Raw genomic sequence first — 16,047 nt, 5'->3', positions numbered from 1 at the left:
TTTCATTGATATTCTTCAGCTAAAGAATTCCATAAGTTTCCAAACTTATGTATTCACAAAATAGTACTTACGTATTTTGCAAATACAAAATAGGACTATTTATTATTTGCCCTTCATTTATGAACCACATTTGGTGACTGGGCCCATGATTATCTGCTCCATACATCATTTTATAGATGTCAATCGTATTCCTTTCCAACCTTTTTTGCCTAGACAATGTAATACCTCTTTTTTTTTTTTAAAGATTTTTTTTTATTTATTTGTCAGAGAGAGGGAAAGAGAGCGAGCACAGGCAGACAGAATGGCAGGCAGAGGCAGAGGGAGAAGCAGGCTCCCTGCCAAGCAAGGAGCCCGATGTGGGACTCGATCCCAGGACGCTGGGATCATGACCTGAGCCGAAGGCAGCTGCTTAACCAACTGAGCCACCCAGGCGTCCCATAATACCTCTTTTTTAAAAAGCTTGTCTTCGGGGTGCCTGGGTGGCTCATTCAGTTAAGCATCTGACTTCAGCTCTGATCATAATCTTGGGGTCCTAGGATCAAGCCCCACCTCAAGCTCTGTGCTCAATGGGGAGTCTGCTTATCTGCCCCTCCCCCTGCTTTTGCTCTTTCTCTCTTTCTCTCAAATAAGTAAATAAATAAAATCTTAAAAAAAATGAAAATCTTTTCTTCATATAGTTATACTCACACCCCATTCTTTTTTCTTTAAAGATTCATTTTTTAAAGGTTTTTTTTTTAAAGATTTTATTTATTTATTCGACAGGTAGAGATCACAAGTAGGCAGAGAGGCAGGCAGAGAGAGAGAGAGGAGGAAGCAGGCTCCCCGCTGAGCAGGGAGCCCGATGCGGGGCTTGATCCCAGAACCCTGGGATCACGACCGGAGCCTAAGGCAGAGGCTTTAACCCACTGAGCCACCCAGGCACCCCAAGGTTTTTATTTATTTATTAGACAGAGAGAGAGAGAGAGAGATCACAAGTAGGCAGAGAAGCAGGCAGAGAGAGAGGGGGAAGCAGGTTCCCCGCTGAGCAGAGAGCCTGATGCGGGGCTCGATCCCAGGACCCCAGGATCATGACCTGAGCCAAAGGCAGAGGCTTTAATCCACTGAGCCACCCAGGTGCCCCAAGATTTATTTATTATTATTTTTTTCTAGAGAGAGTAAGTGAGCATGCAAGCCAGAGGTGGGGGCAAAAGGAGAGGGATTGAGAATCTCAAACAGACTCCCCACTGAGCATGGAGCCCGTCACGGGGCTTGATCGCAAGATTCTGAGATCATGACCCTAGCCAAAATCAAGAGTCAGACTCCTAGGGCGCCTGGGCAGCTCAGTAGATTAGTGTCTGCCTTCATCCGGGTCATGATCTGGAGTCCCAGGATCCAGTCCCACGTCAGGCTCCCTGCTCACGCTTCTCCCTCTGCTCTTCACCGTTTGTGCTCTCTCTCAAATAAATAAAATCTTAAAAAAAAAGAGACTCCTAACCAACTGAGCCACCCAGACACCCCACACACCCTGTTTTGCTGAATCATTTTCTGTCTTAGACCTGATCCAGAATCGTGAAATCTTTTCCAGAGAGTGCAGTGATCAGATCAGCACCTAATATTCCCAGGGTGGAAACAGTGTGGTTTTGTACAAAGGGAGATGACCCGATTGATCATGAACCACCTTCTCGATGCAGCTTGGAATAAATGACCCTTGCCGGTATATGTTTCCCCAAACACAGACAGGGAGCCGGAGAGGACAAGTAATGTTGGAGGCTGGGGACATTTGTCCCCCAACTCCATCCCTAGCCCCACCTTTAGATTGTAGCTCTCACATCTGTCAGGACCTGGGGTGTCTATTCTAGAGATCTCTCTTGGACAGAGACTTTATGTGAACTTAATTCATGAATGCCCAGACCTGTGGTAGAATCAGAAGAGCTAGACCTTGGTCCCATGGATTGGACGGCGCATGAAATAATTAAAGAGCAGTTCAAGCCTGTGTGGTGTGACGAGATCTCGTGGTCAAATCTGGGCTATCAGCATTTCGAAAAGGGGGCTCCATAGCTGTGCACTCTACTTCTCAGGGTATAACCAGCTCCATGGGTCTGGGGACCTTGGTGGGGACCTTGCTGTATGGGCATTATTTGATTAACCAAAACAGAGCAGCAAGGGCATGGCTGGCCTGAGAAACTCCGTGAATGAGCCTGGAATGTTCCCTCAGGGGACCATGAGGAGACCACTGGGCTTCAAGCCCAGGCTTGAGTTGGGAAATCATGGGAAACAAGGCTGAGTAGGTAGGGTGGGGTCAGACTGTGAAGGACCTTTGGAAACCAAGCAGATGAGTTCGGACTGTAAAGCTCGGCCGAGTGCAGCTGGCATGGCCACAGCCAGATCTGAATGTGTGCCCTGGAGTAGGAGTTGGCGCCAGCTCAGAGGGAGGAGCTGGGCAGAGGCAGGGCTGTGACTGGAACTTCATCTCCCTCACATCCAGTCAGTGGGCTTCCTGCTGCACCCGGTCTACTTGTTAGGTTTCGAAGGCTTGCACGTCCACTCCATACAGCTTCCTAACGGGGCCCACAGGCGGGGGGAGTAGGTGGTAAGGGCCAGATCGCTCTGTGGCTGGTGGTGTGAGGTAAGGCAGACCACTGAGAATACCCACCTGCCTCACCGACCTGCTGGGCTGCCCCACGGTTGCCCCGGAGACATTCTCTAGACTAAGACAAGGGTAGCTCCAGATGGCCTTTGTCAGAGAAAATGTGTTAAGGAGAGAGGCGACACATTAACCTAATATCACTCACTAACACATTAACATTAAATGGTTTGTGATTTTTCAGAGTGGTGGGGAAGTCATTCCTGGGGAGCGGGGATGGTGGCCTGCTACTAGGGTCAGTCACAGGAGCTACGGGTAGCATGAGGTCTGTAGTGGAGAGGGGGGCAGGAGGCCCAAGACTGGGAGAGCCATGTGACTTGGCATGCCTGTGGTTACATAGCCCATTAATGGCAAAATTGCCTTAGCAGAGGTTTTCCAAACTTTCCCACCAAAGTGCCCCAAACTATTGATTTATATCCTAGAGGCCTAGAAGGACACAATCTCATAAATTTCTATGAAGTGTGGCATTTTATCCTAAGTGCGAATGTTGCAATCTGCCGCCTAAATATATTTTCATTGATTTATCAGCAAGCAACATGGAAGCTCCTGAAAGATGCCCTGGGTTGGGAGTGTGGCTTCGATTCCTGCTGTGTGGCTTGGTCGGCTTTAGCAAGCAGGCCCTGGCCCTGTGAGACCTGCTTCTGGACAGGTCAGAATTTACACTTTCGGGATCTTCGCCCAAAGTGCCACAAGGTGTGTCCGTCACCTGCAGCGTGTTCGTTTGCCTGCTGTCCCCATCCCTGTCTCCCTCCTTGGTTCAAACTTGATGGAAAAATCTAAGCCCTTGTGTCCCCCGGGAAAGTCGTTGGACTTGCTCAGTGGTTAGCTCTGGCCTTATCCCAGCCTTTGGTGTGGGGATCATGAGACTCCGAAGTAGGCATGGATTGGCCGAGGCTGTGCCCACAGATTCCCTAGCCTTTCCCCCTCCACCACAGTCAGCCTGTGGCCCCTCATTCTGTCCCACCTTGAGCTCGGACAGTTTACAGTACTTCCAGTTAGAAAAACAGAAAACCTGCTTGTGCTCTCAGAGCCTAGCCTTGCCGCTGCTCATCTCTTGGTGGTTGAGAACAGAAGAGCCGTCAAGGCCTCCAGGCCAAAGTTATCCTTCTCAGTGACCCAAGCACCTCATTCCTGTCCCCATAGCCTGCAGATAGAGATGATGACAATGTACAAAGAATGCATGCCCTCCCCCAGCTGGGGCAAGGCGGATAAAGCGCTATGAATATTCAGGTTTCACTCTGGCAGGCAGCAAGCCTTCATCCACACCCCCTGCCGGCTAGGGGTGAAAGGGGGGTTCCAGATTATAGTGCCTGTAGTGATGAAACCACAGCAGGTAGGGCCCTGGGGAGGCTGTCTGGGCTGGGCGGGGCAGGGCAGCCAGCTGGGTGAGGCCCAGATTCCCCATGCTGATAAGACAGCCTGTAAACACCCAGCAAGGGGAGGGGGCAGAGGGCAGGCGACCAGATGGCAGGAGAAGGGGGGAACCGGAGCCCAGGGCTAGCGGCAGGAAGTGGGGCTTGATGTGGAAACATCCTGTCCAGCGGGGGCTAGACCAGTGGCCATTAGCGATCACTCCCTCCACCAAGGAGGCAAGTTCAACACAAGGTGGGGCTGCCTGGGCACCAGGCCGAGAACCTGGTACTCCACATTGCCAAAGGACATGATAAATGGGTCTCTATTATGGGTTCTTCTATCCCTGAACACTGCTGGTGGGGGGAAATCAGGACTGAGCTCCCCACGCGCCAGACCTTGGGGAAACTTAGTAGTGGAATTGTCCAAGAGAATTTGACTCTTACAGGAAAGTCCTGGTTGTCACTATCAGTGAGGAGCAACGATTGGAACGCCCAATTATGTCTAGAACCTCCTGTAGCCCTCTGAGAAGCAGCACATATTTGACACGCCTTTCTGTTCCACCTTGGAGGACTTTCTTTTTTTTTTAAAGATTTTTATTTATTTATTTGACAGAGAGAAATCACAAGTAGTCTGAGAGGCAGGCAGAGAGAGAGAGAGGAGGAAGCAGGCTCCCTGCTGAGCAGAGAGCCCCATGCGGAACTCGATCCCAGGACCCTGAGATCATGACCTGAGCCGAAGGCAGCAGCTTAACCCACTGAGCCACCCAGGCGCCCCTTGGAGGACTTTCTAATTAAAACCTCAGGGGGGCTTGCGGTGCCTGGGTGGCTCAGTGGGTTAAGCCTCTGCCTTTGGCTCAGGTCATGATCTTGGGGTCCTGGGATCGAGTCCCGCATCAGGCACTCTGCTCAGCAGGGAGCCTGCTTCCTCCTCTCTCTTTGCCTGCCTCTCTGCCTACTTGTGATCTCTCTCTCTGTTAAATAAATAAATAAAATCTTTAAAAAAAAAAAAAAAAAGAACCTCAGAGGGTTGGAGCTCATGGGGCCTTTCGCAAGGGAACACCAGACTCAACTGCTTGACTTTTCAGACGGGGACACTGGGATCCAGAGAGGGGCACTTGGTGATGCTCATGGCAGACCTAAATTGAAGCCCCTGGTCTATAGCATTTTCCACTGCCTACCCTGTTGCTTTAGGCCCAACCACCAGCCCGCATGCATGCAGGTGGCCCTGCTTTGCACACTCGCTCAGCCTCAGCATTTATCCTTGCTTAGGGCCATGGGGAGGCTGATAGAAGAGATCCTCAAAATCAGAAATTGGACATCTGGAGTGTGGCCTGAACTGCTCTGTCAACTTGCATGTGGCCTTGAGTGAGCTGCTGCCTCTCTCTGGGCCTCATTTTTGTTTGTTTGTTTGTTTGTTTGTTTTAAATAACGGTTTAGTTAGGGGCGTCTGGGTGGCTCACTTGGTTAAGGGTCCGACTCTTGATTTCATCTGAGGTCATGATCTCAGGGTCATTGAGATTGAGCCCTGTATCAGGGTCTGCGCTGGGTGTGGAGCCTGCTTAAGGATTCTCTCTCTCCCTCTGCCCCTGCCCCCCCAAATAAAAAAATAAAAATAATAATGAATAGCAGTTTAATTCAATTTAATTCATTGCCATACAATTAAGTTATATACTCAAAGTATACAGTTCATTGGCTTCAGTATATTCACAGAATTTTACTTCCGTCACTACAATGCATTATAGAATATTGTCATCACTCCATAAAGAGACTCTGTACCCATTAACAAGTCACTCCCCATTTTCTGCCAACCTCTAGGCCAAATAAGAGATATTTGGTACAGATATATTTTGGGGAGAAAAAAACCCAGCAATCGGTTAGGTAGATAGGATAACCCAGCTTACCGGGAACTTAGGAAGAGAATCTACCTCAGTCTACCTTGAGAAGAATAGGGTGGGCCTGGCGATAAGCCCCTGGCCACGGGCCTGCCATCTATGAGGTGCTCAGGGCTGACTTTCCATAAATATTTGAATAAACATGTGAATCAGTACCCCGAGAGATAAGAACCCAGACTAACATTATGTGTAAACTGAGAGCAAGTGTATATTTATGGGGCAGGGCCATGACATGGCCACCCCAGGTCTGGATCCAGGAACTCTCTGGAAATGGTAGGCCCCTTGAGGTGGAATAGAGTCAGCATCCTTCATCAGTAGAGCTGGAAGCCTCCCATTCCGCTTCCCCTTCCTTCATAGCTGGCTCAGCTTTGTCACCATTTGGGTGCAGACTTGGCGCAGAACGTTAGGGATCACTTCTTCGATGAAGCTTTGATTGGGATTGAGGCCGTAGAGGAGGGGGTGGGTCACAGACCTGGGAAGCTTTTGTTGAAGGAGCATCACAGAGGTTCTGAACCTTCAAAGTTGTGTGTTGTGAGCGAGCACTGAGCTAGGGATCTGAGCAAATGGTCACCAGCGTGGGGCCGTGGGGAAGGCCTAGACTTTGATATCGAAGGCACACAGCCTGGGTTTGAGTTCTGCCTCTTTTATTTATTTATTTATTTATTTATTTATTAACTAGGAAAATAAATTTTGTCCAGAGGAATGGGCAGATGTCTAGTCTTAGAACTTCTGGAGTTGCTTCTTGGAGCCGGCAGCCTTGCTGACCTTCAGCACGTTGAAGAGCACAGTCTTGCGCAAGGGCTGACACTCACCCACTGGAACAGTGTCACCAGTCTGGAGGTCCCTGAAGTGGGGCACTGGTGTACAGACACGTTCTTGTGGCATCTCTCACAGCAGCTGCACTTTCGGATGTAATGGGAGTAGTCTTGGTGGATGACAGTGGTCCTCTGCATCTCATTTTCATCTTGGTCAGGTGGAGACATTAACAGGAAAGGGTCATTTCTTACCAGCATAGTCGCCCTTAGTGGCCTCCTTGGGCATCTTGAAGCCCAGACCAATGTTTTTGTAATATCGCAGGACTTGAGTTTGTTCTTGCCAGTTTCTCCAAGCAGGACCCTCTTCTTGTTTTGAAAGACAGCCAGCCACTTTTGGTAGGCACCCCTCTGTTCGAACATCCGCCATCTTCTCCGCCGCCTGAGAAAAGGTCTGCTTCCATTCTGGACGGGCGGTATGACCTTGGTCATGTTACCTAATCTTTTCTGAGCCTCACTTCTGCTGTTTTTAAAACGGAACTATTAAAACAGGATTATTACCAAAAGAGATTTCACTGAAAACAAAGTTCAGAGAGCATAGTAGTTGGAAATAAACCTAGGTTCTGTCCCCAGCTCTGCCAGTGACTAGCTACTTTGTAAGGATGTTGTAAGAATTAAAGGAGATAGCCTAGATGAAGTGCTTGGCACACCGACTCCACAGCTTGTACCCAGCAGGTATAAATCCCAGCCACCTTCCCTGCGCACCACCCTGTAATTTTTTTTAAAGATTTTATTTATTTATTTGACAGACAAAGTTCACAAGTAGGCAGAGAGGGGGAGGGGAAGCAGGCTCTCCACTGAGCAGAGAGCCCGATGCTGGGCTCCATCCCAGGACCCCGAGATCATGACCCGAGCCGAAGGCAGAGGCTTCAACCACTGAGCCACCCAGGCGCCCCCACCCTGTAATTTTTACAGTTTGGCCCCTTTCTCCAGATGCAGAGGGAACAACTTGAAGTGCTATCAGAGGGCGCAAAAGAAAATCTTACCCACATTTACACAATACCCACACCCCTCTGCTCCTCCCCCAACGGGCCCATGGTGAGGCCACAGTGGCCACACCCACCATCCCAGGCCCAGCACTAGCTCAGATCTGTGCCAGCCCCACAAGCACTTGCCTTGAGCTGGCACTGATCTCAAGTGCTTCCACCCCCTCCACCCAGGCTAGATGCTCTTTCCAAACACGTGCCACCAGCTTTGAGTCGGGCTTGTAACCAAACCCTGGGCCTGGGTTTGCACTCCAGATGTAGGGAGGGGCTGGCAGAATCCCAGGTGCATATCCAGATGTTGTCTCCAAGGCCTTCTTGGTGTCCCCCATGCCAGCTGTGGATTTGCAGTATTTACTCCAAATTGCAGGGCTGAAGAAGCAGGCCTGTGTGGGGCCCTATCACTGGGGCACTGGGTCCTATTTGCCCTGGGAGGGGTGTGTGGAGGGCGAGGGGATGGGGAAAAGAGAGACTCTGTTCTCGAGACAGGAGGCGTGCCCGGGCAGGGCTCTCGGCCTAAGTCGCAAGAGGATGACCTCTAGAACTGAGAGGTATCAAGACCATCTTCCCATCCATTTTTTGTTGGCTCACCCAGTACCATCATGTCTAGGGGTCCTCTTAGCTTTTACTACTGCTGCTTGGACCTCACGGAACAATATTACCATAGGGGGGACCAGAAAGATTGGGTCTTTCCACTCCTAGGACCCCATCCCAGGCATCAGGGCTTCTAGAACTATGACCATGTAATTGTAACCTGTCCTCAGGAGGACCGGCAGCTAGGCAGAGGTCCAGGGCCTCAGGCTTCTACTGCTCCTCTGACCCTTTGCCTTGGGAAGGCCTGGCAGAGATGGTCACATGCCTGCAGGATCCCTGTCGGGCACATAGCCCCAGTGCTAGGAGCTCCAACCTTGCAAGGGCAACTGGGAGGTATTTACAAGTACAAGTCACGACACCGAATCACTAGCAGCTCTGGAATGTGATAGCTTCCTGTTCCATCACCCAGAAAATGCCGCTACCCTTGACCCACATGTACTGTAATACTTTGCTCTCCATTGTTGTCTCTGTCCATTGGTGCTGAGGACAAAATAATGCAAAATTGTCAAGTTGCTTTCAGTGTCACCTGCCCCTCCCAGTTAACCCTTACAGTCGGCCTGCTTTCTCCCAGGCTCTTGCCACAGTCCATCCCTCCATCCTGAGCCACCCGGGGCTCATCCTCAGCCCAGGTGGACATTGCCCTGAGCACACAGTCCAGTCTTTTCATCCAGTCCTGGAAGGCCAGGCTCATTCTGCACCCGCCTCCTCAAGGCGATAGCTAAGTAAGGTGATAAACCCACTTCTCCTCATCCTCTAACAGGAGAGGGTTTGGCGCAGACAGCCCCAGCTCCCTCCCAGTCCCAAGTCCCCCAGCCCAGGCAAGCTGGCAGTGGAGCTGTTGGGGCGTCCCCTTGTGTAGACAGCTGTCTCCTCAGCCTTCCTGTGAGGGATCCTCCCCCCTCCCCGGCAGGGCCCCTCCCCTCTCTGCACTCTCTGACCTGTGTGGGGCAGGGGCGGGGCAGGAGGGCCTGCAGGCCCTGAAGGGGAAACTGCTGAAACCCCTGGGACAGGAAGTGGCAGAGAGGGGCTGTTTCCTCTGGCAGAGCAGGGGTGCGGTGAGAGCTGGCCCTATCCCCTACTTGACTGCTTGTCTGCGTGGGTCCTGGGAGGCTGGGGAGAGCTGAGCACCCTTCTTTCCCTTGGCTCTGCCCCCACAAAAATGGATGCTTCTGGCCCACCAGGTCAGAGGGGCTGGGGAGGGGGGGAATGGCTCTCAGAGGAAGCCATCTCTATTTTGATGGGAGAGGACTTCAGAAAGAAGGGCAGACAGGTCAGCGAGACGGGAAGGGTGGGGAGGGGCAGGTGAGTATGGGGTGAGGGGGGCCCACAATGGCAACGGAAAACCACAGTTGGGCAGGGGAGCCTTCTGTAAGCTCTTAACTCTGAGAGAAGATCATCAGGACTGTGTCTGCTCAGAACTGTGTGAGTTGGAAATGGAATCAATTGCTGACTGTGACTCACAGGGCTAGAAAGGGCCTTAGACCATCCAGTCCAACCCCCTCACTGGGCAGCGGAGGAAACTGAGGCCCACAAAGCTGAAATGACTTGCTCAAGGTCCCAGCATGGGCAGAGCCCAGTCAGGATTTTCTTTCTGATGAAAATCTGCCGAGTTTGTGTTTGTGGTTCCACGCGTCCTTCCTGGTGCTCCTGAGTGCTCCATGACGTTCTTCTCAGAAATGAGCTTAATCCATCCATTCACACTGGAGGGGAGTGAGGCCTTTAGTCCAGGAGCAAGTAAACTTTTCCTGCAAATGGACTGTAAATATTTTAGGCTTTGTGGCCCATAGGGACTCTGTCACAACTCAACTACAATGCAAAAGCAGTCAGAGATGATAGGAAAACGAATGAGCGTAGCTGCACTCCAATAAAACTTTATTTGTGGACACTGAAATTTGAACTTCGAATAATTCTCATGTGGCATGAAATAATATTCGTCTGTTTATTTTTTTGTCCTAATCATTAAAAAATGTAAAAGCCATTCTTAGCTCATGGGCCATCCAAAACAGACAGTGGGCTGGATTTGGCATGCAAGCCCTAGTTGGCCAACCTGTACTTCAGTAACTAAGAAGTAAATCGAAGGTGTCGGGAAGAGGGGGAGAGAATATACTTGTTGGGGAGGAAGCAGGTAAGGCTGTGAAAAGGAGGTGACATTTGCTTCAGATCTTGACCACTGTGTGGGAATTGGAGCTGCAGAAATTGGGGAAGGGCACAGCAGGCCTAGGGCATGGTGTGAACAAAGGCACGGAGGTGGGGAAGTTGCTGCAAAAGTTAAATGTGTTCTGCACATGTGTGGCTTCATTGTTATTTGCCAGCCCTGGGTCTTTGGCTGCTGTCTGTTCTCACCAAAGGAAAGGGTTGGCTGTATTGAGGACACCGAGAGACAATGAGGAGGGGAAGAAGAAAGGTCACCTGGGAGTCATAGCAACTGGCTGTGTGAACTTGGGCAAGTCATTTTTCCTCCCTTGGGAGCTTGGTGTTTGCAGTTGGATGATAGGACGGATAAATGCCCTGATCTTTCAGGTCCCTTTTAACTTTGATATCCTGGGACTCTGAGTCAGGAAGAGGCTTTGAGTAGTGTGGATGAGGGGGAAGGAGGAACCCCAGGAGTCCGTGGTGACATCAGAGCTGAAGCTGCCCACACCCTGATGGGCTGTCTTTCCACCTCTGTCCTGCACGCTCCCCTGTGTGCAGGCAACACTGGATGGTCCTTTGCTTTTGTTGGCCTGGGAAGTGGCCAGTAGTGGTGGGGCGGGCGTTGGGGGTGGACATTTGGAAGGGGCACCCAGGCAGGCAGCGAACCCAGCCCAGCCCCTGCCGTCTGGGGGATTCCCAGACCTGAGCAAAGAGCCTCCGCATCAGTTTCTAGGACACGGGCTGGCAGGGGCCTTGACCAAGAACACTGTCCCTTCAATAAAAGTTATCTGACTTAATATCCTGTTGGTGCCAAGTCACAGATTAGCCCAGCTTCTAAAAAGCCCACTAATGAATTTAATTAGTCTCTGGTCAGTGTTTCCTTTTTTTTTATTTTAAAGATTTTTATTTATTTATTTGACACAGAGAGAGAGATTACAAGTAGGCAGAGAGAGAGGGAAGCAGGCTCCCCGCTAAGCAGAGAGCCCAATGTCGGACTCGATCCCAGGACCCTGAGATCATGACCTGACCAAAGGCAGAGTCTCAACCCACTGAGCCACCCAGGTGCCCCCTGATCAGTATTTCTGTTACCCCCCCCCACCCCATGGAAGCAAGCAGGCCTTCCTGGGGGCAAGGGTGGGGTGTGTACCGTTTGAGGCCACCTTTCATTCATCACATGCCACTTTCTGCCACAGTCTTGTATCTGGGATGGCAGCCTCACTGGCCAGGCCTGCTCCTTTGACCAGTAAAGGCCTGTAGAGGTCCCTCCTGCTGATGGTGTGTGTGTGTGGGGGGTGCAAAATGACTCTCCAGGTCCTCTTTTTTTCACCTGGGTTTTTCAAGATAATTCCAAATTCAGAGTGGTCCAAGGTGAGCTTATCTTCTTGCTGTATTTCCTGTTTCCATCACTTCTTATCTTTTAGCAGTCTTTACAGTAAGAACAGGCTCCACATCTTGGGGTCCCTACAACGACTGTATTACCCTATACTCTGCCATTTGATTCCCTTGGGTGGCTCTGGGCTTCACCTCCTGGGTTCCAGCTGCCCCACCGGGTCTCCTTCCACCTACTCCACTCATACACTCAGACCAAACGGATCTGCCTAAAGAACTGCTTGCCTTAGGCCCCTCCCTTGGTCTAGAATCTCCAGGAACTCCAAGTAGCTGTCTATGTTAAGTTCAAATTCCACCACCTGGTGGATCTTGGGCCTCTGCACTTACCCAGCGGATTTCCCTGACCTCCCAGCCGGTCTCTCGCCCCCATAGCCAAGCTGGTTTCCTCTCTGTCCCATGAGGTTGATGGTTGTTGGTCATGTCCTCCCTCGCCTTCGTCTCACCCCGTTATCTCCACGTCCCTGTCTTCCTGTCCATCCAGGTAAAGAGATGCTGAATATTTGACGAGTGAGTGTAGTCAAAAGGACGCAAATCAGACCAGGAAATTGAAAAACGTGTCTGAGACTAACAGCGAGTTTTCACGTGCATTAACTCACTGGCCTTGCACGACACCCCTTTGAGCTAGGGAGGATGTCCCCGTTTCACAGAGGAAGAAGGTCACCTGGCCAAACCCCAAGGCAAAACTGGATCTTCTCACGGAGAGGATCATGCCCTTATGATCTGCATAACTTCTGGGGTCCCCTCCTAAGCTGTAGCTGGCGGCCCACCATACTGGGGTTCAGTAGCTGCTCTGGACTAGGCTTTGCCTTCGTTTCTGTAGCATGTTCTTGTATTTATCTGGCTTCCTCTTCCCAGAAGAGCTTTGTGACTCTGTGGGCAGGTCCCTGGAGCAGTAGAGATGAGGATGTGGTGGCCGCAAGCACCTCCAGGGGGTGCTCTTTGGGCTTTCTCAGGCAAGGCCCCTGGGAGTCAGCTGGGGAAATAGGTTCACTTTGTCAGTAACCCTTCCCCCCACCCCCCCACCCCGACCCTCCTCCCCTGCTGGGGCTTCTGTACAGCTCTTGCCACATAACCACAACCTCAAGGGCTGGGGTGGGGTGAAGGTGACGAGGACTGGGGACTGGGAGCCCCTCTCCAAGCAAAGCAGCCTGTCCCTCTCTGCGGGGCGGGGGGCCCCAGCCCCTGCCAGGAGCCAGCCTCTACTACACCAGCAACTGGAAGCCTCCAGCCCCACCCCGTCTATGTTCTGGAGCCAACGGGGGACTTCCGGGGGCTTCACGGGGGCCCTAGGCCCCCTTTGCTCTCTGGGAGGTCACCTGAAACTCATCTTATGGATGAGTGATTTTTAATTTCCAGAGTGCTTTCCCACCACCGTCTTCATTCACCCGAAACTCCCCAGTGAGCATCTGCTAAAGCTGGCTTAACCCTCCGCCCTCCCCCACTGTAAGGATGACAGAAACCACAGCCCAGAAAGATGGCTGACTTTTCCAGGGTCTCACAGCTGGTTGGGATACAGCCAGGAGAGAAGGGGCTTCCTTCCTCCTCCCTGCAACCTGGACAGCGCCCACAGTGGGGCGAGCTTAGGGTCTCCTGGAGAAAGGGGAAGGGGGCTGCCCCCTCCTGCAGCCCTAATCGCCCCCTCCGCTGGGACAGCTCAGGGCCTGGGAAGGTAGAGGGCTGCAAAAGGACGAGGGCAGTTTGAGATGAGCTCTGGGCCTCCCTCACCGTCGGAGCTGTGGCAAGCCCTACAATGGAGGCAGGCAGTGACCCAGGGCCAAGGAAGGAAACTGGGTTTCTTGTAAATAAGCAAAGAGAAACCCCAACCAACGGGCCTTGCAAAACCTTTATTTTTTTCCTCCCCCTTCCTGATTTCATCTCAAATGGAGGGGATGGTGAAAAGAAAGGAATAGAGGAGAAGGAGCTGACAAAATAGTTGTGGCTGGGGCCCCTTCACTGGGCGCCTGCTCAGGGAGGAGGGCTCTGCTCGCTGGTCAGAGTCAAGGCTGTGGGGGAGTCCCACGGGTGGGTTACTTCTGCTCAGTCCGTGGCTACAGCCTGGACCCCTGGCTCTGGCCCTCTGGCTCTTAAATACAGCCCACTGGTCACGTGGGACAGCATGCAAATTTGCTTCTGGATGACTATTAGCCAGAGGAGGGGCTGTTTTTAAGTAGAGGGTACAGCTGTTCCTGGGGTAGTTTCCATTTTGTTTGTGGTTGTGGGGGAGGGGCGTTGAGAGAGTGGGAAATGGCATGGAGGAAATTGTCACTTCCTTTCCAGAGAATTCCAGAAAGGTTTCATGGAGGACTGGGTATTTCAGGAGTGAGGGCTGGCTCTGAGAGGATGAGGAACTGGAGAAGGAGAACTCTGCTTTGTGGCCTGGCTGACCATCAGCCCCCATGTTTCCTGGCGTGCGTGGAAATGCCCCGGGTGTTACTAGCAATTCTGTGAGAGCCACTGGCTCAGCTGACCGGGTGTAGATTTAAACTCGCTCCACAGAGACCGTGGATGTGGCTTTCACATAGGGGCTGCTTCCTCTATGCAGAGGAGTCCAGTTGGGTGGGTGCTGGACACCGCCTGACGTGCGCCAGTGACAGCCCCAGAAAGGGTCTGTACATCTGAAGGGGGCCCAGCTGTGATGACGCAGGGGCAGCCCAAACCACTTCTATTTGGCTATTTTGGTTTTGAAATGCAGTCAGAACCACAGGGAGCCCGAGGTGTGCATTTGCAGTCGCTTGCTTGCTCCCTCCTGTGGCACGCAGTCGCTCACACACGGTGTCAGGGGCCATCTGCTCTCCAGACACTGTGCTTTCAGTGCAAGTAGGACAGGCCCTGGGAGCCAGGGATCCTGCTGTGGCCTCCAGGGGAGTGAAGGGAGTGGAGCTCTTGCCACCCTGGGAGCCGACTCTGACTGGAGCCAGCTGTGATCTGTACAGGGATGGGGCGGGTGGGGAACTTCCCAGGCACGTCTGTGACTTGAACCGAGTGTCTGTGTGTACCCACCTAGCACCCTGCTCACCATCAAGGCGGTGTCCGGGGCTCTAGGCCACTGAAGCTGTGTCTCAGCATGTCTGTGAGGACACTAGGGAGGAGTGCCCCTGGTGTGGGCCTCTCTGGCCTCCAGCAGGGCGGGCCTTCTGTGGTGGTGGTTTTTTTGGTTTCAGGTTCCTGGGAGAGGGAGGTTATTTTGAGGGACTTAGTTGGGGGGTAGTTCACTCCTCTGCTGGGGAGAGTGAGTGAACATGCAAATGAGCCTCTCCCCACCTCTCACTTTCAAATCCTCAAACATCTGAGGGGGGAGGGGCAAAACTTTCTGGACTGGAAGGTTCCATGGTGGGGCTTGGATGGGAGTTTTCTTAGCCTTGGCCAAAAACAGGACGGCTACTTCCTAACCCCCAGCTGGTGGCTGGAGGTTTGGACAGAACAGGACACCAGGCTCAGCCTTGGGTCCTGGGTGCAGCAGTCTCGCAATGCCCCCAACCCTGGGTCGGCAGAACCTGCACCAACCAGGTCCTGAATTTAGATGCTTAGATGTGTGGACACTTAAAGAATGCAGTCGGATTAGTCTCTTCTGCTATTGCAAAGCTCTCTGCACCTGTGGCCAAGGCTTCCACCCAGTACGGTGAGGGGCTGCCTTTTCTCCTCCACCACCTCCATATTCTGTGGCTGGTGCATTTTTCTTCCCGGAAAGCATAGGATTTTGGCTTTTTGGTGGCCCGGGTAGTGGGAAGCAACAGTGGCAGCCCGTCCCAGCCCCCCTCACCGCAGCTTGCTGGAGCCAGCACCAGCTTGGCTCTGTCCTCCTCCTCCTCCTCACGAAGGCAGGCGTGGAGGAGGAGGAGCCCACGACGGAGTTTTGTGGCGCTGCTGGCCTGACCAGGGCAGCCCTTTGACACACACAGGCCCTCGTGCACACATCCCCACGCTTGGGGCACACGAGCACACCCTGCAAGCAAGTAAATCTGTGGTGTGTTTGCACACCCACAGTGACAACTCCTGTGGTAAATTACAGTGCAGAACTACACAGCTGTAACACACACACACACACACACACACAGAGGGCACACAACTCCCACCCCACAACCCATGTATACATGGATATATGTTTTTTAGAGAGGGAAGGAGGGGGAGAGGCAGAGGGAGAGGGAGAGAGGGAATGTTAAAGCAGATTCCCTGCTGAGCACGGAGCCTGCGGGCAGGACTCAACCTCACAGTCCGGAGATAGTGACCTGCGCTGAAATCAAGAGTCAGATGCCTAACTGACTGAGCCAT

At 52.2% G+C, this 16,047-nt stretch overlaps 1 protein-coding gene and 1 pseudogene across 2 annotated transcripts in view; one reads left to right on the top strand and one right to left on the bottom strand.

The window, feature by feature from the left end:
- Positions 1–16,047, top strand: part of ELF4 (E74 like ETS transcription factor 4) — a 40,013-nt gene that overhangs the window by 9,301 nt on the left and 14,665 nt on the right. The gene's annotated exons all lie outside the window — the stretch shown is intronic.
- Positions 6,588–7,049, bottom strand: LOC116582181 (annotated as a pseudogene).

Source organism: Mustela erminea, chromosome X, assembly GCF_009829155.1.
Source record: "Mustela erminea isolate mMusErm1 chromosome X, mMusErm1.Pri, whole genome shotgun sequence".
Lineage (NCBI taxonomy): Eukaryota > Metazoa > Chordata > Mammalia > Carnivora > Mustelidae > Mustela > Mustela erminea.
Note: the sequence above shows the minus strand (reverse complement) of the source record. Positions and strands in the feature narration are given on the sequence as shown.